Here is a 19,736-nt window from a genome sequence, read left to right as displayed (position 1 = left end):
ATCCCAACATACCATGGCATCCGGAAAAAGGCTAGGATAGGCTGAAAACCATTGTCATAACCTGACAAAACCATGCCACCGATAGCAAGAGAACCATACACCAACATGCAAAGCCATGCATGTCCAAACCAACTAGGAAATAACACATGCAAAAGGTTACTTGCAAGCATTCCTATTGAAGCTACTTAATCATACTTTCCTTTCCTTGTTCCTTGCTTACTTTTCCTTTCCTTTGCTCCAAACTAGAGTGCTCCAAGAAAACTCTAAGTGAACAAGAGAGTGAGAGAGAGAGAAATAATAATGAGACAGATCCAAAATTGAACTTACAAAATCCTAACATTGTCAAGACCTAACACTAAGTAACCTGCCAATTGATCCTCATAAGCCTTTTTATGAATGAGACCTTTATTTTCTTCATTTTCATTATTTTCCTTCAATTTCACATTCAACCTGTGATATTTCACCTTACTTTTCTCCTAATTTCCTTTATTTTCATAAATAAAAGTGCCAAAAATGTCTTTTCTCCTTTTAATGTATTTTCCTTAGCCAAAACACACATCCAGTGATGTGCACCAGGATATATTTGCCCAACATTAGCTGGGAATAAGTGTCCCTTACCCGCGGTCTTATTTTTTCCTTTATTTACATTATTACATGGAATTTTGACTAGGGCTATTACAAAATTGTATTTCTGAAAGCTATATAGAGTATATACATGACTAAATAAATGTTTTAACTATAAAAATTTACTTTTTCATGATATATACATAATTTTTTTAAATGATATATAATATATACATAATTGAGAGGGAGAGGATTAATGCAGGGGAAATGCATGGTTTTGTATCATTTGATAAGGGGTATACTGCAAGTGGAGAGACCCCTTGGTCAACTGAATCTCCTTGTACATCTACGCTTGAAGTTTCACACCTTGGTTGGGGTCATTCGTACATTCTCAGATATTTGGAGATTGCTACTAATGATTTCTCATATGAAAATGTCATTGGGGAAGGTGGCTATGTAATTGTCTATTGTGGTTTATTGCCTAATGGTAAACCTGTAGTCATGAAAAATATGCTTAACAACTGGAAAGCATCATGTTGTTACATTATTGTGAATCTCATATTCTATTTTGAGTTGGTATCTATTGCGAAATGCCATTGCTTGGTTTTTTTCATAGGGAACAAGCTGAAAGGGATTTCAGAGTAGAGGTGGAGGCAATTAGGTGAGTCAGGTAAATAGCGACCTAGATTTTAGACCATACACTCCAAAATATTCTACATAAATATTTCAAATCAAACCATAGATGGCAACACTTTATCTAATAGTACAAAACTTAGATGGAAGCATTTCATTTGAAAATACAAAACTGAGATGGCTAGTGCTCAGTTTCCCAAGGATGATTCCAGCGATAGGGATTTGGAAAAATCTGTGCTGCAGATTGGGTATGGGAATCTTTCAAAACCTAGTTCTGATACACAGAAAGATCAAGATTTGAGGTGGATTTGGGCATCAATGTAAAGCTGATCGAAAGGTAGTGGTATTTGTTGTGAAATGACATTGCTTAGTTTTTTCACAGGGAACAAGCTAAAAAGCAGTTCAGAGTGGTAGTGGAGGCAATCGAGTGAGTCAAGTAAAGAGTGGCCTAGATTTTAGGCTAGGCACTCCGAGATCTTCTACAGAAATATTGCAAATCAAAGCCTAGATCACATCACCTATCCGATAGTACAAAACTTAGATGGAATCATTTAATTTGATAATGAAAAACCAAGATGGTTGGTGCTCAATTTGCCAGGGATGATTCCAACGATATGGATTTGGAAAAATCTATGCTACAGATTGGGTATGGGCATCTTTCAAAACCCAATTTTGATACAAAGAGAGAGCGAGCTCTGAGGTGGATTCGGTCATCAATGTAAAGCCAAATGAAAGGCAATATCTGCTGTGCCCACATAGTCAGAAGCCACAGAAAAAGGTTGAAGAAGGGCGCCATGAAATAGGTGTTGTGGTTGAGAGGGAGAGGATTAAAGGGACATGCATGGTTTTGTATCATCTAATAAGGGTTCTACTACAAGTGGAGAGACCCTTAGGTCAACTTAATCTCCTAGGACATTTGTGCCTAAAGTTTCACACCTTGGTTGGGGTCATTCGTACATTGTTAGAGACATGGAGATCACTACTAATGGTTTCTTAGATGGAAATGTCATTGGTAAAGGTGGCTATAGCATTGTCTATCGTGGTTTATTGCCTAATGGTAACCCTGTAGCCATGAAAAATGTTCCTAACAACATGCAAGTATCATGCTGTTACATTATTTTGAATCTCATATTTTGTTTTGAGTTGGTCTTTGTTGTGTAATGCCACTGCTTGTTTTTTTTTTGCAAGGAACAGGTTGAAAAGGAGTTTAGAGTAGAGGTGGAGGAAATCGGGCGAGTTAGGTAAAGAGTGACCTTGATTTCAAACCAGACACTCCCAAATCTTCTACAGAAACATTGCAAATCAAAGCCTAAATGGCAACACTTCAATAAATTTTCTCAGGCATTTCTTCAACATGTGAAGCCTTTGGTTTATTTACATTGAACTGTTGGTAGACATATTTTATCATTCAAGGATTTCTTACATGTGTCATGGTTTAATGTAGTGGTTTTTAAATTTATTCTTCCATGCATGTTATGTGATTAATCCACACATGAAATGGCTTTGTGTATAAGCCATAGAGAAGGGAGGAGCTAGCGCAGGAGTGGACCATCAACAAGAACAAAGAGAGCTACTGAGGATAGGAATTAGCTGCAACCAATAGGGAGAAACAGAGCAGAAGGAAGGGAATAAGTGAATCAGGGGATTTTGTCTATCCAATTGCTATTTTTGATGACTCAATTTCATATCCTCTAGATGGTTCAAAAAATGCCAATGTTGAGCCAACAACATAGACGGGGAAAAGAACGGAGCAGTAGTTCCAAGACAAAAGTTAGAAGTTGATCTAGTTATTTTTGAAATCACAATAGAGTTTATTATTTTGGTTGCACTATAAATTTTTTTGGAAATATTTTAATGCGGGCTTCCCACACTCTCTGTCTAAGAATATGAAATTAATATTTATTTTTGTTATTATGAAAAATTACATTTGTTATTTACAATTTTGAGTGCCATCAAACACTGAATGTATGCAATTCCACACCCATAAACCCTATTGTACATTCATACATAGATGTGCATGTATAGATTTATATGTATGTATCTATGTGTATCTTTGTTATTCTTTTCATTATGAACCCATACACTGTCATATTACAGGAATTCTCATAATGAAGATGGATTGGCTTTTACGGTTAAAAATCACTATGGGAACATCAAAAGGCCTTGCTTATCTCCATTCCGGTCTAACAACAAACACTCCTATCATTCATAGGGATTTCAAGTCCATCAATATTCTTCTTGATGCAGACTTCGAGCCCAGGGTATCCATTACCTTTCTCTTTCTTTTTCAAAAGAGCTCCATTAACGAAATAGAGGCTTACAACCTGTAAAATAATCATTATAAACTATATATCAATTGCTTTAGGAAATTTTATTTTTCTCAAATTTCCATTGGTTACATCGTTATTTCAAGGAGATTTAACTTCTAATGTTCCCCTCCTTTACTGAAATTTTTTTGTCTAGATATCAGATTTTGGCCTTGCCAAACTAATTCCCTGTGAAGACGAGATGTATGTAAGCACCAAAGTTCTTGGTACCTTTGGTTATTTTGATCCTGAATATACCACATTATGTATTTCACTTTCAAATCCATTTTACTAATACTCATGCAGATTTCTTCTTAGGGAAAATTTCATTGGATGGTAAAATCATATATACCTGAGAAGAAATCTCTACTGCAGTGAACCAAAATAATCATCAACAACATCCTTGAAACACACCTTTTGAAATGTACACTATGAAATTTGAATTGATAAGAGAAATCGAATCAAACTTAATTTATATGGCACTGGGAACTTGGAAGTCACTCTTAAATTGTTTGTTATAAAAAAATGTTTATTTCTTTGGATGGAACTTCCTTTCACTTCAATAAATTGATTATATTTAAGAACCATTAACGAATACCAGTCTATTGGAAAATTTGAATTTAGCACTGTCTATATTTTGCAGCGTATTGAAACACGGTGTATATTAGCACAGCATATTAAAAATTATGATTCGTAGTCTTGGATTATTTTATGAAACTCTACAATTTAACCAAATATGGTCAAATTTAGAATTAAAAAAAGCTTAAAAGAATTGACATTGGTTTGAAGACAGATGCTTGCTCTATTCCTTTTAAGCGATAAGCATCCACAAGCTATCAAGAGTTGGTGCACCGTTTACACTATCTGCATATACCACCCTTACTGAGTGAATGACCTTGATGGCCTAAACCCTAAACTTGTTTGAAGAAAAATGAAAGCAATCTAACTAGTGTTGCTAAAAGTGGTATTCCATTTATATATTGTTGTTTTTTCTAAGTGTTGAGACTTCTCAAATTATATGGTACTCCACTGTTACATAGGGTGGGAGATCAATCATCAAACAACTCCGATTCATTATTTAACACCTGTTTTTGTTAATTTTTATATCCATTGTTTATTGTACCTGGGAGGATTACTGTAAGCAATCTGGCAGTGGCAAGCATAGGTCCTGGTCAAAGTGTAGATCAAGCTAAAAGGCAACTTTACATTGGTGGTATTTCATATGACACGGCCAATGATAAGCTTATAGAAGTTTTTTTCGAATACGGAGAGATAGAAGAAGGCTCAATTGCATATGATAAGAATACCAACAAATCTAGGGTACAAATCTAATATACATCGGTTTACTTTATGGTGGGAAGTTTAACATGCTTCTGTTGTTAGATATGTATGCATGTTTTTCCAAGAGCTAGCTCATTTGGCTATATTTGTATTGGTTAATGTTGTATGTATTTGTCACCAAGAGGGTATTTTCATTTGTGACTTTCAGGACTAGAGGCTACAAAGCAAGTTCTTAAGGAACCAAACAAAACCATTAATGTAAGTAATAGCCAGTACTAGATAATGTTGGTCATATTAGTTGAAGGGAAGTTGTTGATCTTGACACCTATGTTTTGTGCTTGGCATGCAGGGAAGGACTCTTACTGTGAAACTTGTAGTTGATGGTCAAAAGGAGAAGTTATCATCACAACCTCCAGTATCTCCACAAGTGCAAACAACTTATGGAATAGAATATCTAAGACTGAACTCATATCATAGGCAAGAGCATCAGTTACCATCCTCTACACCACCACCAATTGGTTTCTCAACATATCCATCAGGTCTTTCAGCATATGCATCTCAGCCTCCATATGCAACACAACCTACATAAGGGAATTCAGAGTGGAAGTTGATCTAGTGAGTAGGCTTAGCCATCCAAACTTATTTCGCTTGATAGGCTATTGTGCTGAGAAAAGTCAATGGCTTCTGGTTTATGAGTATATGAAAAATGGTAATTTACAAGATCACTTGCATGGTAAGCAACAAATAGAGCATAATATGAAATGTTTCAAAGAACATAATTTTTTTTTTTGGATGGGGGGTCATGTTGAAAAATATTTGTTTTTGTTATTATGAGAAATTACATTTGTTATTTACAATTGCAAGTGCCATCAAACACTGGTTGTATGAAATACCACACCCATACACCGTATTGTACATTCATACATAGATGTGCATGTATAGATTTATATGTATGTATCTGTGTGTATTTTTGTTATTCTTTTCATTATGAACCCATACACACTGTCATATTGCAGGAATTCCCAGAATGAATACGGATTGGCCTTTACACTTAAAATCACTATGGGAACAACAAAAGGATGTGCTTATCTCCATTCCAGTCTAAGAACAAACACTTCTATCATTAATAGGGATTTCAAGTCCACCAATATTCTTCTTGATGCAGACTTCGAGCCCAGGGTATCCATTACCTTTCTCTTTCTTTTCCAAAAGAGCTCCATTAACAGAACATAGTCTTACTACCTGCAAAATAATTAGTATAAATTATATATCAATTTCTTTAGGAAATTGTGTTTTTCTCAAATCTCAATTGGTCACAACATTATTTCAAGGAGATTTAACTTCTAATGTTCCCCTCCTTGACTGAAATTTTGTTGTCTAGATATTAGATTTTGGCCTTGCCAAACTAATTCCCTATGAAGATGAGATGTATGTAAGCACCAGAGTTCTTGGTACCTTTTGTTATTTTGATTCTGAATATACCGCGGTATGTATTTCACTTTCAAATCCATTTTACTAATCCTCATGCAACTTTCTTCTTAGGGAAAATTTCATTGAATGGTAAAATCATATATACCTGAGAATAAATATCTACTCCAGTGAACCAAAATAATCATCAACAACTTCCATGAAACACACCTTTCTAAATGTGCACTAAAAATCTAAATTGATAAGAGAAATTGAAACAAACTTAATTTATATGGCACTCAGAACTTGGAAGTTACTCTTCAGTTGTTTGTTATAAAAAAAGTGTTTATTTCTTTGGATGGAATTTCCTCTCACTTCAATAAATTTATTATATTTAAGAACCCTTAATGAATACCAGAGTATTGGACAATTTGATGTTGGCACTGCCTATATTTTGCAGCGTATTGAAACACAGTGTATATTGGCACAACATATTAAAAGTTAATATTCTTAGTCCTGGATTACTTTATGAAACTGTACAATTTAACCAAAGATGGTCAAATTGACATTGGTTTGATGACAGATGCTTGATCTATTCCTTTTAAGCAATGAGCATACACAACCTATCAAGAGTTGGGCCACCATTTACACTGTCCGCATATACCACCCCTACTGAGTGAATGACCTTGATGGCATAAACCCCAAACTTGTTTGAAGAAAAATGAAAGAAATCTAACTATTGTTGAGACTTCTCAAATTATATGGTACTCCATTTTTACATAGGCTGGAAGATCGATCATAAAACAAATCTGATTCATTATTTAACACCTATTTTTGTTAATTTTTATATACGTTGTTGTTTATTGTACCTGTGAGGATTACTGTAAGTAATCTGGCAGTGGCAAGCACAATTCCTAGTAAAAGTGTATATCAAGCTCAAAGGAAACTTTACGTTGGTGGTCTTTTATATGACATGGCCAATGATAAGCTTTTAGAATTTTTTTCAAATATGGAGAGATAGAAGAAGGTTCAACTGCATATGATAAGAATACCAACAAATGTAGGTTACAAATCCAATATACATCGATTTGTTTTATGATGGGTAGTTTAAAATGCTACTTTTGTTAGAGATTTATACATGTTTTTCCAAGGCCTAGCTCATTTGGCTATATTTTTATTGGTTAATATTGTCTGTGTTTGTCACCAATAGGGGATTTGAATTTATGACTTTCAAGACTCGAGGCTACAAAGCGGGCTCTTAAGGAACCAAACAAAACCATTGATGTAAGTAATAGCTAGTACTAGATAATGTTGGTCATATTAGTTGAAGGGCAGTTATTGATCTTGACACCTATGTTTTGTGCTTGGCATGTAGGGAAGGACTATTACTATGAAACTTGTCGTTGATTGTCAGAAGGAGAAGTTATCATCACAACATTGAGTATCTCGACAAATGCAAACAAGTTATGGAATAGACTATCCAAGCCTGAACTCATATCATAGGCCAGGGCCTCGAGTACCAACCTCTGTACCACCACCGATTGGTTTCTCAACATATCCATCAGGCCTTTCAACATATGCATCTTAGCCTCCATATGCAACACAACCTACATAAGAGAATTCAGAGTGGAAGTTGATCTATTGAGCAGGCTTAAGCATCCAAACTTAGTCTGCTTGATAGGCTATTATGCTGACAAAATTCAACGGCTTCTGGTTTATGAGTATATGAACAATGGCAATTTACAAGATCACTTGCATGGTAAGCAACAAATATAACAAATATGACATGTTTCAAAGAACATAATTTTTATTTATTTATTTTTGGATGGGGGGTCATGTTGAACAATATTTATTTTTGTTATTATGAAAAATTACATTTCTTATTTATAATTGCGAGTGCCATCAAACACTGGTTGTATGTTATACCACACCCATACACCCTATTATACATTTAGACATAGATGTATGTGTATACATTTATATGTATGTATCTTTGTGTATTTTTTGTATTCTTTTCATTGTGAATATGAAATTAATTGGGTATTCAAGATCTTCTCTATTAGATTGATGTTATTTTATGGTGCCATGTCTATTCAGCTACGCTACACCAGAGTATGTTAGCATAGGAATGTTGACTGAGAGAAGCGACGTCTACAAATTTGGAGTACTTATCATGGAGATTATTTCAGGAAGATGACCTGTTGATTATGGAAGACCTATCGAGGAGGTTAGAATATAAAGTTCCCTTCAATCCATTGCTAAATTCCTTTAGTACTTTCATGCAATAGAGGCATATCGTTAAGGTCTTCAATCCCTCAATGAATTTCTTCATTACTTTCATTTAAATTAACACAAGCATAAATTTTTGGTTTGAAAGAGGAATGAATCTTTTTAAATATAAACATTTGTAGGTAAACTTGGTAGAATGGCTGAAAATGATGATGGAGAGTTGAAGGTCTGAGGAAGTGGCAGATCCATTGCTCGAGGTTAAACCCATATCCAAGGCATTAAAATGAGCATTGCTAGTATCAATGCGTTTTGTGGATCTAGATGTTTCCAAGAGGCCAAAGATGGGCCATGTCATACACATGCTGGAGGTAGACGAATTCCCCTTTCGTGATCTATGTTTTTTCTTTGGAACAATAACCATGTCGTTGCAAAGTATGGATGGAAATATAATTTTATATATAAATAAGAAAAGTATGAGTCACCATGTTTGTTTATATATAAACCAGCTGATATGTATGTATACAAAGATATTTAAATGGTGTATACAATATATAAATTTTAATTCTTGTATATTTCTCATGATTTATGTTTATGTTTTATCACAATGAATGTGGATATAGCTAAAGAGTGACCTAGATTTCTGACAAGACGCTCTCAAATATTCTACAAAAATATTGCAAATCAGAGCCTATATAGCAACACTTTACCTAAAAGTACAAAAGTTAGATGGAAGCATTTCATTTGATAATACAAAACTGAGATGGCAACATTTCACTTAATGACACAAACTTAGAAAGTAGCATTTCATTTAGTCAAGGCATGTGATTCTCTATGGTTAATTCAATATATTTTCTCAGCATTTCTTCAACATTTGAAGCCTTTGGTGAGGCGTATCTAATCAGTGAAAATTATTTAGAAGAGAAGAATTAAATTGCATATAAAGCTTAGGCTGAACTTGAAGATAGCATCAGTAAATGACTTATCATCATAATGCAAAGAGAGGTATTGGCACCTTATTTACAACAAAAATTGAACACTAGGGATGAGAATGTGGTCAAGTCGCAAGTTGGACAAGGAATCTAGACTCTAAAGTACCAAGTTCCATACTCACTAGCACTAAACAAACTATCGAATATGTTGTTCAAATCTCCTGCTACATGTCCCGAGTCGCCCCACTTATTAACACCTAGCTTGTTGAGTGCACTAAATGAAGCCATATTATATAGACTGAAAATATTCTGAAATTGTAGAAACAAACTAGACAATGTGTTTTCGGTTGTAGTCTAGTGATTAAGATGGGTCATTGTCATGATTAGACCCAGGTTCAAACCTTAGTAGACTTAAATCCATGAAAATTAACTTGTTACCGAGATTTGACATCCATTCATATGTTCCAGGTATGAAACTCAGCAGCCCCAACTTTGTTGGAGAACATCTCAGTGTCTGAAGGCATAAATCTATGCACATTGAGCTCTAATGCTTAGACAAAATATTGGTAAAAGGTAATTGGATGGTTTGTGGATGAAGAAAACATTTGGAGCCTAATTCCTGAATCTAATAAAAAAAATTAAGGTTAAACAGTGATATGGGTTTATTATTCCTCAATTTATGCCTTATTTACGGCGTTTCCTTTGCAACATCTGGGGAAAATTCTAGTTATTTTTATTTTAAAGGGGCATGTGTCGACTCCAGGGAAGGAAGATGGATGAAAAAACTTACACATCCCTCATACTAGGTTGTAGAAAGAACCTTTCTGCTCAGTGATAAATAATCGACATTAAAACATTTTAATAACATGTACATCAAGACATTTTATCATGCAAATTAAAAATGGTTTTTTATTATTAATATATTTTTAAATATATGTGAATATTAATTTATATTAAAATAATTTATTTATAATGTACATTGAATATTTTTTTACAACATTAAAATATTTTATTTTAACAATTTTTTTTCTATACATAGATATATATGAATCTGACATATACATAAATTAGTTAACATAGATCTTCAAATAGTTTATTTAAATTTCTTATTGAAATGTTTTTGAAAAGCATAAGATTTAAGCATCTTACTAACACATTTTTTTACTTCTAATTACTTTACAACATATTTATATTTTTTTTATTATAATTGACATTATTTTTGTATTTAGAACATAATTTCTATTTTTGTTTTAAAGGGAACAAACGGACCGAAAAACTTACACATCTCCTCTCCTCATACTGGGTTGTGCAATGAACCTCTTAGATCAAACAACATAGATCCATCTTAAGTATGGATCTAACATGAGCCTAGAGGGATCAAATTTCTTGATGTGCAAACTTCTTTCGAGCGAAAAATATAGTGTGTAATTTTTCATTATTTAAATTGTATTTTTGAAAGCTATATAGAGTATATACATGACCAACTAAAAGTTTTAACTATAAAAAAAAATTCATGATATATACATAATTTTTTTAAATGATATATAATATATACATAATTGACATTAAAATATTTTACATAACATCAACCCAAATTAAAATGGTTTTTTATTATTAATATATTTTATGTATATGTCAATATTAATTAGTATTTAAATATATCAAAATATTTTATTTTAACAATTTTTTTTCTACATATAGATATATATCGAGTTCATATGTACATAAATTATTTAAGATAGATCTTAAAATAGTTTACTAAAATTTCCTGTTGAAATATTTTTGGAAATTATAAAGCTTAAACATCTTACACATTTTTGTTTACTTCTAATTACTTTTCAATATATATATATATATATATATATATATATATATATATATATATATATATATATATATATATATATATATATATATATATATATATATATATATTAATTGCAAGTCACAATTTATTTCTATTTAGAGCAGAATTTATTTATTTGTATTTTGAAGGGGCACGTGTCAATTCCACGAAGGACGGATAAACTTATACATCCCCTCATACTCAGGTGTAGAATGAGCCTTTCTGCTCAATTATACATAATTGACATTAAAACATTTTAATAACATGTACATCTAGGCATTTTATCATGCGAATTAAAATGGTTTTTTTATTATTAATATATTTTTAAATATATGTGAATATTAATTTGTATTAAAAAAATTTATTGATAACCCACATTGAATATTTTTTTATAGCATTAAAATATTTTATTTTTAACAATTTTTTTTCTAGATATATTTGAAGTTGATATCGACATAAATTAGTTAACATAGATCTTCAAATGGTTTATTTAAATTTCATATTGAAATATTTTTGAAAAGTATAATATTTAAACATCTTATTAACACACCTTTTTTACTTCTAATTATTTCTAATTACTTTATTTTTTTTGTATTTAGAAAATAATTTTATTTTTATTTTAAAGGGAACAAACGATGGACACACTTACACATCCCCTCATACTGGGTTGTAGAGTGAGCCTCTTGGCTCAATAAAATAAATATTTTTTCATTATTTATATTATTAATATAATAATGATTATATTTTTTTTCCCATTTCACAATGAACTTTCAAACTATATATTTATAAATTTGTTTTCAAAATAATTATAATAAAGAAATTAATACTTTCAATTAGTGTTAATGGTAATGTAATATCTCTACTGTAAATACTCATGTAAGTAAAATAAAAGAATTTTATTTACAATTTTGATATAGACAGAATATTATTAATAAAGTTCATCTTTAACCATTTTAGTTAGGTTTCATTTCTTGATAACCACATTTAACATTCTTTATTCACCACATTTTTTATTCACCTTAGAGCTCTTATGGGAGAAAAGAGGGAAGAGGAAAAACCGTGGGAGAATTAGACTTATGTCTGTCATTCACTCCAAAATTATTGGAGAAGAGGTTGTCTGTCATTTTCTCAAAAATTATTGGAGAAGAGGTTTGTGTGAGACTGGAAAAATAGCATGAGTCGTGGGACTAAAAACAAACACCAGGCATCACTATTTTTGTAAACAAATGATGATGTGTTGTGGTTGTTCACAATAGTGATTTGCTTGAAAACCCATGGATTCAATGGTGCCTTATAATTGAATGTGCCGAGTTACGACAATTTATGATACAGAGGTAAGTTTTTATGCTTTAATTTTTAATGGTTTAAACTATTGCAACAAAGAATGAGTATTTCACCCTTTCCCATTTCTAGTTCTCTCTTTTAATGGATGAGTAGAATGCAGGAGAAGAGAAGGGTTTTTACTTGAATAATCTCTATAGGTAGATAGATAAAGATTGATTTTTATATATTTTTTTGGGTTAAGAAAATATATTACTACATGTAGATAAAGATTGTGATCATATATTTTTCTTGGTAAAGAAAATATATTTAAAGATTGTTATTATATGTTTTTCTCCGTAAATAAAATATATTACTGCATGTAGATAAATATTACTACATGTTCATAAAGATTGTGATCATATATTTTTCTTGGTAAAGAAAATATATTACTACATGTGGATAAAGATTGTTATTATATATTTCTTGGTAGAGAAAATATATTACTACATGTAGACAAATATTGTTATTACTATATATAGAAAAAGATTGTTATTATTTATTTGCAACATTAAAAGTTAAGTAACCTTTCTTGTCCTTATATAACATTGCATATCTTTTTTATGTAAGAAAAGATATGATGCATACTCTTTTCTTAAAAAGGGATTTCGTACTGGTGTACGAAATAATAACAAATCCAAGTCATTTTGCTGGAAGTGAATATAGATTAAAGAGGGTAATTTGTGAAGTATTCTCATGGTTAAGAGTGTTCTTTTGAAAAATAATACTTAGTTATGAGAAAATATAATAATCTATGCATAGATGAAATGAAAATAGATAATATAATTCATAGGAATATTTTTTGGAAAGAATATGTTTTTATTATGTGTGAAAGAGAAGTTAATGGTGTTAATTCCTTTGCAAGATTTGCAAAAGTTACATGTTTGGGTGAGTTAAAGGAAAATGATTTGTGTGTTGCATATTGGATAGTTTGATTTAATTGCATGGTTTAATGTATAAAATGTTGCCATTATTATTAACTTAGTTCTTATGCCCAAAAGAAAAGTTGATTATGATACTTTCTTGAAAACGAATGTATGGGAACTTTGTTATGATATTTTTTGGAAACAAATGCATAATAACTTTGTAAAACTATACAGAAGCATAGAAACAATAGTTGATTACATGTAAGAAGATATAACTATTGCTTCATAATAACTTTGTACATAAATGATAGAGAAACTATGCAGAAACATAGAAACAATAGTTGATTACATGTATGCAGATATAACTATTGTGTTAGATATTTTAAAGAGAAACATGGATTTGTAGAGCTGTTGTGTTAGATCTTTTAAAGAGAAATATGAATTTGTGTGCAAAAAGGGGAAAGTATTATGGAAAGTAAACCTAGTCACTTGGAATAAATGTACTACACTTCCTTTGTAAAATACATTATTATATCCACATGAAAGAAATAATGACTAACACATTAGTTCTCGTTTAGAGCAATGCATGTCTTTGTGTATGCAATAGATTTTGTAAATAAATCTATCTTGGAAAAAATGATTTTTGAAAAGGGGCTTACGTTTTCATGCATAATAATAATGTCTATCATGTTAGCTTCCCCTTAGAAGGGAACATCTACTGTATTGGAAATATTAAATAGTTACATGCACATAGAAGAAGCTAAGGTGCATGAAGGACAAAGATACGTTTCTATTATCATTTAAGTGAAATGGATGGTTACAGTTGTTTCCTTTGGATATGAACATGTGCTAGTGTGAGAATGATCATAGTAACGAGGTAATTATTTTGAAATTATTGATAATTATTTGTTTATACATGGACTTGTTAGAAGAAGCATGTTGTGATATTATATTTACATCTCATGTATGCATATGAATAGATGTTAAAAGATCGCTTTTAAGTAATGATTATTGATTGCATAATACTTTTTCTACTCATGTTACCAAATATTGTTGACGTCAACAATGACATGAAATGATGTGATTTGTGCAAAAGAAAAATTATGTTTAACATTGTGGTAGATAAGAACTATTCGTTCATGTTGATGAGTACGAGTTGCACGATGGTGATGGAACAATCATGCCACATGGATGTAGAGAGTGGTGATATGTGGGTTAATGGTTTCAAGACAATTGTAATAGCTTTTAGCTAGGTATGTGGTATTTTAATGATATTTCATTGTAATATTTTATAACAATGGATAAGGGATGGACTCCCTTATAATTCATTGAGTGAGGAGTGAACACCCTTACGAGCGTTTACTAATAGAATTGAACATTTGTTGGTTTTTACCCAATGGGGCTTCCAAGGTATATCGGTGTTCAATGATGTGATTTCTTATTATGTTAGTTTTGTGATGTTGATTCGTCGCATAATTTGATGTTGATAATGTCAAGTATGTGATTAATTAATGTCGTTGAAGGAATCATGAAATGGATGCAACATTACAACATACAATTTATGTTAATATACTACAAGAGTGGTGTTAATGGTTATGAAACATATTATTCCTCTACTAAAGTTACTTTATGTACTAATTAACACTCTATCTAATGGTTAATGAGGAATGTGGAATAGTGATTTGGATAATTGCCGGTGGGTAGTTTGCGTAAAAAAAATTCTATCTCATTGCATTTTCATGCGAGTTTACCGGGGTATGTTACAAGTGGTATGAGAGCTAAAGGTTTTAGCACTGGTGCCTTTACGAACTATTAAGTGGAAAATAAATCAAGGTATGCCACTAGTGGGCATTAGCTCAGGTATGAGTCTAACAATCTACACACTGATATATACAATAGTCTACTTTTGACATGATATGTGTTATTCATGTTTATAAACACATTAAAGAGTAGTAGGTAATAAAGTCTATTGCAAAACTATGTTTATGAAATTTAAACACTCATGCAGATAAAATAAAATAAAACATTTGTCACACTTATGAACAATCTTGAACACCCACTAAGGAAAGTGACAATTAACTACCAACTTTTGCAAATATGGAAATATTAATGATACATTTAATGAACATGAAAGTTACAATGAACTAATTTTAATGAGTGAATGCATGAATGTAAATATGGGGAACATCCTTGAATAAAACAATAGAGTGTTTTAAAAGGAAATTGGATTAACCACTTTAGATATTGAAAATAAACAATGAGTCAAGTAATGAGACTTGATTGTAATAACTAATTGTTGATTAAGTTTTGTCATGGATGCATTAAGATGGTTGGTAGTTGTGATTGGTTAGTGTTGCATGACTAACTAATAAAACTTATATGCATGAATTGAATTTGATTTAAGCTTATTATAATTCGTAAACAAGTGATTATGGCAGTTACTTCATGTATCGGTTTGTTGATGACAATGCACAGTGGGAAATTGCAAATGATTTGGAAAGTGAATACGTGTTAAATGATTCATATTTATGACTAACGTTACTGATGGGATTAAGTAGTAGTAGCTTAATGGCAACAAGAAAATCTGTCAAAGTAAAATCACTTTGCAATCATAAATGAGAAGTATAATGTTATATGATATGCATGATTGTGTTACTTTGAAAATTAAAATGCATACAACATGTATGTTAGTTATGTTTTCTATCAATCTAGATATTGTGGACCCACGTTGAGGGTTAAGTGTAAATACATCCTGTACATCCATGTTTATTTTGTTAATGATAATGTTCATATGGTTCATTATGTAAATTGTTGTGGGAAAGAGTGCTAAAAGAGAAATTTAACATGCCATATAGTTGTGAAAGGCCAAGAGGCCTTGGGTTCATGGAAGTTGCCTGTCCGAAGGGGTTGATGGCACTTACTGCCCAAAATTCCTCTCCCTAGAGATAAATTATCTCAGTAAGGGAAAAGATTTGGCCACGATGGTGAAGAGGGTAGAAATCCTGAGCCAACTATGTTGATTTGGAGCTTATTGGAGGAGGCCCAAACTTCCTCATAAACGGGACGTTGTCAGAGGAATAGGTAGGACACTGCCAAGAGGAATTCTATATTGAACCCTATGTGGTCATTGGAATTCTTGAGCTGTTTGGCTAGTGGATTTCCATACTAGACCTGGTATGGTCTCTGTCAAATAATTGTCTAGATGCAAAAATGAATCGATCTGGTTGTGGAGACTAGTTCCCACAGGTTGGGAGGAGCATTTTTTTTCACTATGATTCTTGTAGGAGAACAAATTAATTAATTAGTTATGTGTTGTGTTAAAAATGAATTTTATATATAATTGCGTAAAATATGTCATGCACATTTAACATGAAAGGATATTAGTTCTCAATAACGATTTATTGGAATTTTAGTTCCTTTGTTGTATTACCAATCTTGTGAATGTTTTAGTAGAGGATAAGAAAATTTGCACTTGGTGCAGTTATTGACTATTTTGATGATTAGAGAGCTAGGTTCTCTCTTGATACTTTTAGAAGTACTATGTGGATGCCTTTAGTGAGAGTTAAGACAATGTGCATGTGGTGCAATGATTTATCATTTTGATAATTGGAGTGTTAGTGCTCTCTAAGTACTTGTAAAAGTACTATGATTTAAATATGACCTGACATTGCATAATTGATTAATAGCTAAAAGTATTTCATTTGATTCAAAATATTGTGACTCATGTGATTGAATTTGTTAGTCATACATTACAGGTTACTTACCATAGAGTGTTGATGGGTCATCTAATCAATATTAAAGTTTTTACATGAAAGTGATCATGATTTTCTATTGGAATTGGTAAGTAATGGTAAGTTGATATAGAGATTTGTTTTTGTACATTATGAATTTGAATATGGGCCAAGAGATGAAAATTAGAACTTGCATATTTTTGCAGTTATAAATGCTTATGACTACTGATTTTTCTTATGTTAAAACATTATAGTTTTTGTTTATTATCATTTCTTGGAATGAAATCTTTCATTTTAAAGAGGATGGACCCCCTTTTGTGTGGTTTAGATGGTTATATCATGAGTAAAAGCTGAAGTTCCAATGGCAGATGAACACCGAGGATGGTGTTCTCCTTAAGGGGAGAGTATGTAATATCCGTATTGTAAATACTCATGTAAAAACTTAAGTAAAATAAAATATTCTTATTTGCAATTTTGATATAGATAGAATATTATTAATAAAGTTCATCCTTAACTGTTTTAGATAGGTTTCATTTCTTGATAACTGCCCTTAACATTCTTTATTCGCCTTGTATCTCGGGAGAAAAGGCGGAAGAGGAAAATCCATGGGAGAATTGGACTTATGTCTGTCATTCACTCAACAATTATTAGAGAAGAGGTTTGTTTGAGACTGGAAAAAACACGAGGTGTGGAACTGAAAACAAACAGCAGGCATCACCAGGCATGGGACTGTTTGCATGGGGGACTGTAAACAAACGATGATGTGTTGTGGTTGTTTATAATGGTGATTATCCTTGAAAGCCCATGGATTCAATGGTGCCTTGTAATTGGAGGTGCTGAATTATGACAATTTATGATACAGAGGTAAGTGTTTATGCTTTTAGCTTTTAATGGTTTAAACTATTGCAATCCAAATAATGAGTATTTCACCCTTTCTCATTTGTAGTTCTCTCTTTTAATGGATGAGTAGAATGCAGGAGAAGAGAAGGGTTTTTACTAGAATAATCTCAGTATGGGTAATTTAACATATTATTACATGTACATAAAGATTGATTTTTGTATATTTTCTTGGTTAAGAAAATATATTAATACATGTACATAAATATTGTGATCTTATATTTTTCTTGGTAAGGAAAATATATTAAAGATTGTTATTATATGCTTTTCTTGTTAAATAAAATATATTACTTCATGTAGATAAAGATTGTTTTTTATATATTTTTCTTGGTTAAGAAAATATAGTACTACATGTAGATAAAGATTGTGATCATATATTTTTCTTGGTAAATAAAATATATTTAAAGACTGCTATTATATGTTTTACTTGGTAAAGAAAATATATTACTGCATGTAGGTAAAGATTGATTATTATATATTTTTCTTGGTGAAGAAAATATATTAATGCATGTAGATAAAGATTGTGATCATATATTTTTCCATGTAGATAAAGATTGTTATTATATATTTTTCTTGGTAGAGAAAATATTTACATGTAGATAAAGATTGTTATTACTAGATATAGAAAAAATTGTTATTATATATCTTTGCAACTTAAAAAAATAAGTAACCTTTCTTGTCTTCATATAACATTGGATATGGCTTTTATGTAAGAAATGATAGGATGCATGCTCTTTTCTTAAAAAGGGATTTTGTATTGGTGTATGAAATAATAACAAATCCAAGTCATTTTCGTGGAAGTGAATATAGATTAAAGAGGGTAATTTGTGAAATATTCTCATGGGTAAGAAAGTTCTTTTGAAAAAGAATACTTAGTTATGAGAAAATATAATAACCTATGCATTAATGAAATGAATAGAGATAATAGAATTCATAGGAATCTTCTTTGGAAAGAGTATGTTTTTCTTGTGCGTGAAAGATAAGTTAATGTTTTCAATTCATTTGCAAGATTTGCAAAATTTACATGTTTTGGTGAGTAAAAAGGTAATGATTTGCGTGTTACATAGTGAATAACTTGATTTAATTGCATGGTTTAATGCATAAAAGTTTACCATTATTATTATCTTAGTTCTTATGCCTAAAATAAAGTTTGATTATGATACTTTCTTGAAAACAAGTGCATGAGAACTTTGTTATGATACATTCTTGGAAAAAAATGCATAATAACTTTGTACAGAAATTATAGAAAAACTACGCAAAAGCATAGAAACAATAGCTAATTACATGTATGAAACAATATTTGATTACATGTATGAAGATATAACTATTGTGTTAGATATTTTAAAGAGAAACATTGATGTATTGTGTTAGATACTTTAAAGAGAAATATGAATTTTTGTGCATAAATGAGTAAGTATTATGGAAAGTAAAACAAGTAGTTACTTGGAATAAATATACTAGATATCCTTTGTAAAATACATATATCCACATGCAAGAAATAATGACTAACACATTAGTTCTGGTTTAGAGCAATGCATGTCTTTGTGCATGCAATAGATTTTTTAAATAGCTCTATCTTGGAAGAAATGCTTTACGAAAAGGGACTTACATTTTCATGCATGATAATAATGTCTGTTGTGTTAGCTCCCCCTTAGAAGGGAACATCTATTGTATTGGAAATATTACATAGTTACATGCACAAAGAAGAAGCTAAGGTGCATGAAGGA

The 19,736-nt window shown here is 31.3% G+C and overlaps 1 pseudogene; it reads left to right on the top strand.

The window, feature by feature from the left end:
- Positions 1 to 19,736, top strand: part of LOC149238463 (uncharacterized) — a 40,952-nt pseudogene that overhangs the window by 11,914 nt on the left and 9,302 nt on the right.

This window comes from Pinus tabuliformis, chromosome 8 (genome assembly GCF_031772625.1).
Source record: "Pinus tabuliformis cultivar Carrire ecotype Pingquan chromosome 8, CPIR1, whole genome shotgun sequence".
Classification (NCBI taxonomy): domain Eukaryota; kingdom Viridiplantae; phylum Streptophyta; class Pinopsida; order Pinales; family Pinaceae; genus Pinus; species Pinus tabuliformis.
Note: the sequence above shows the minus strand (reverse complement) of the source record. Positions and strands in the feature narration are given on the sequence as shown.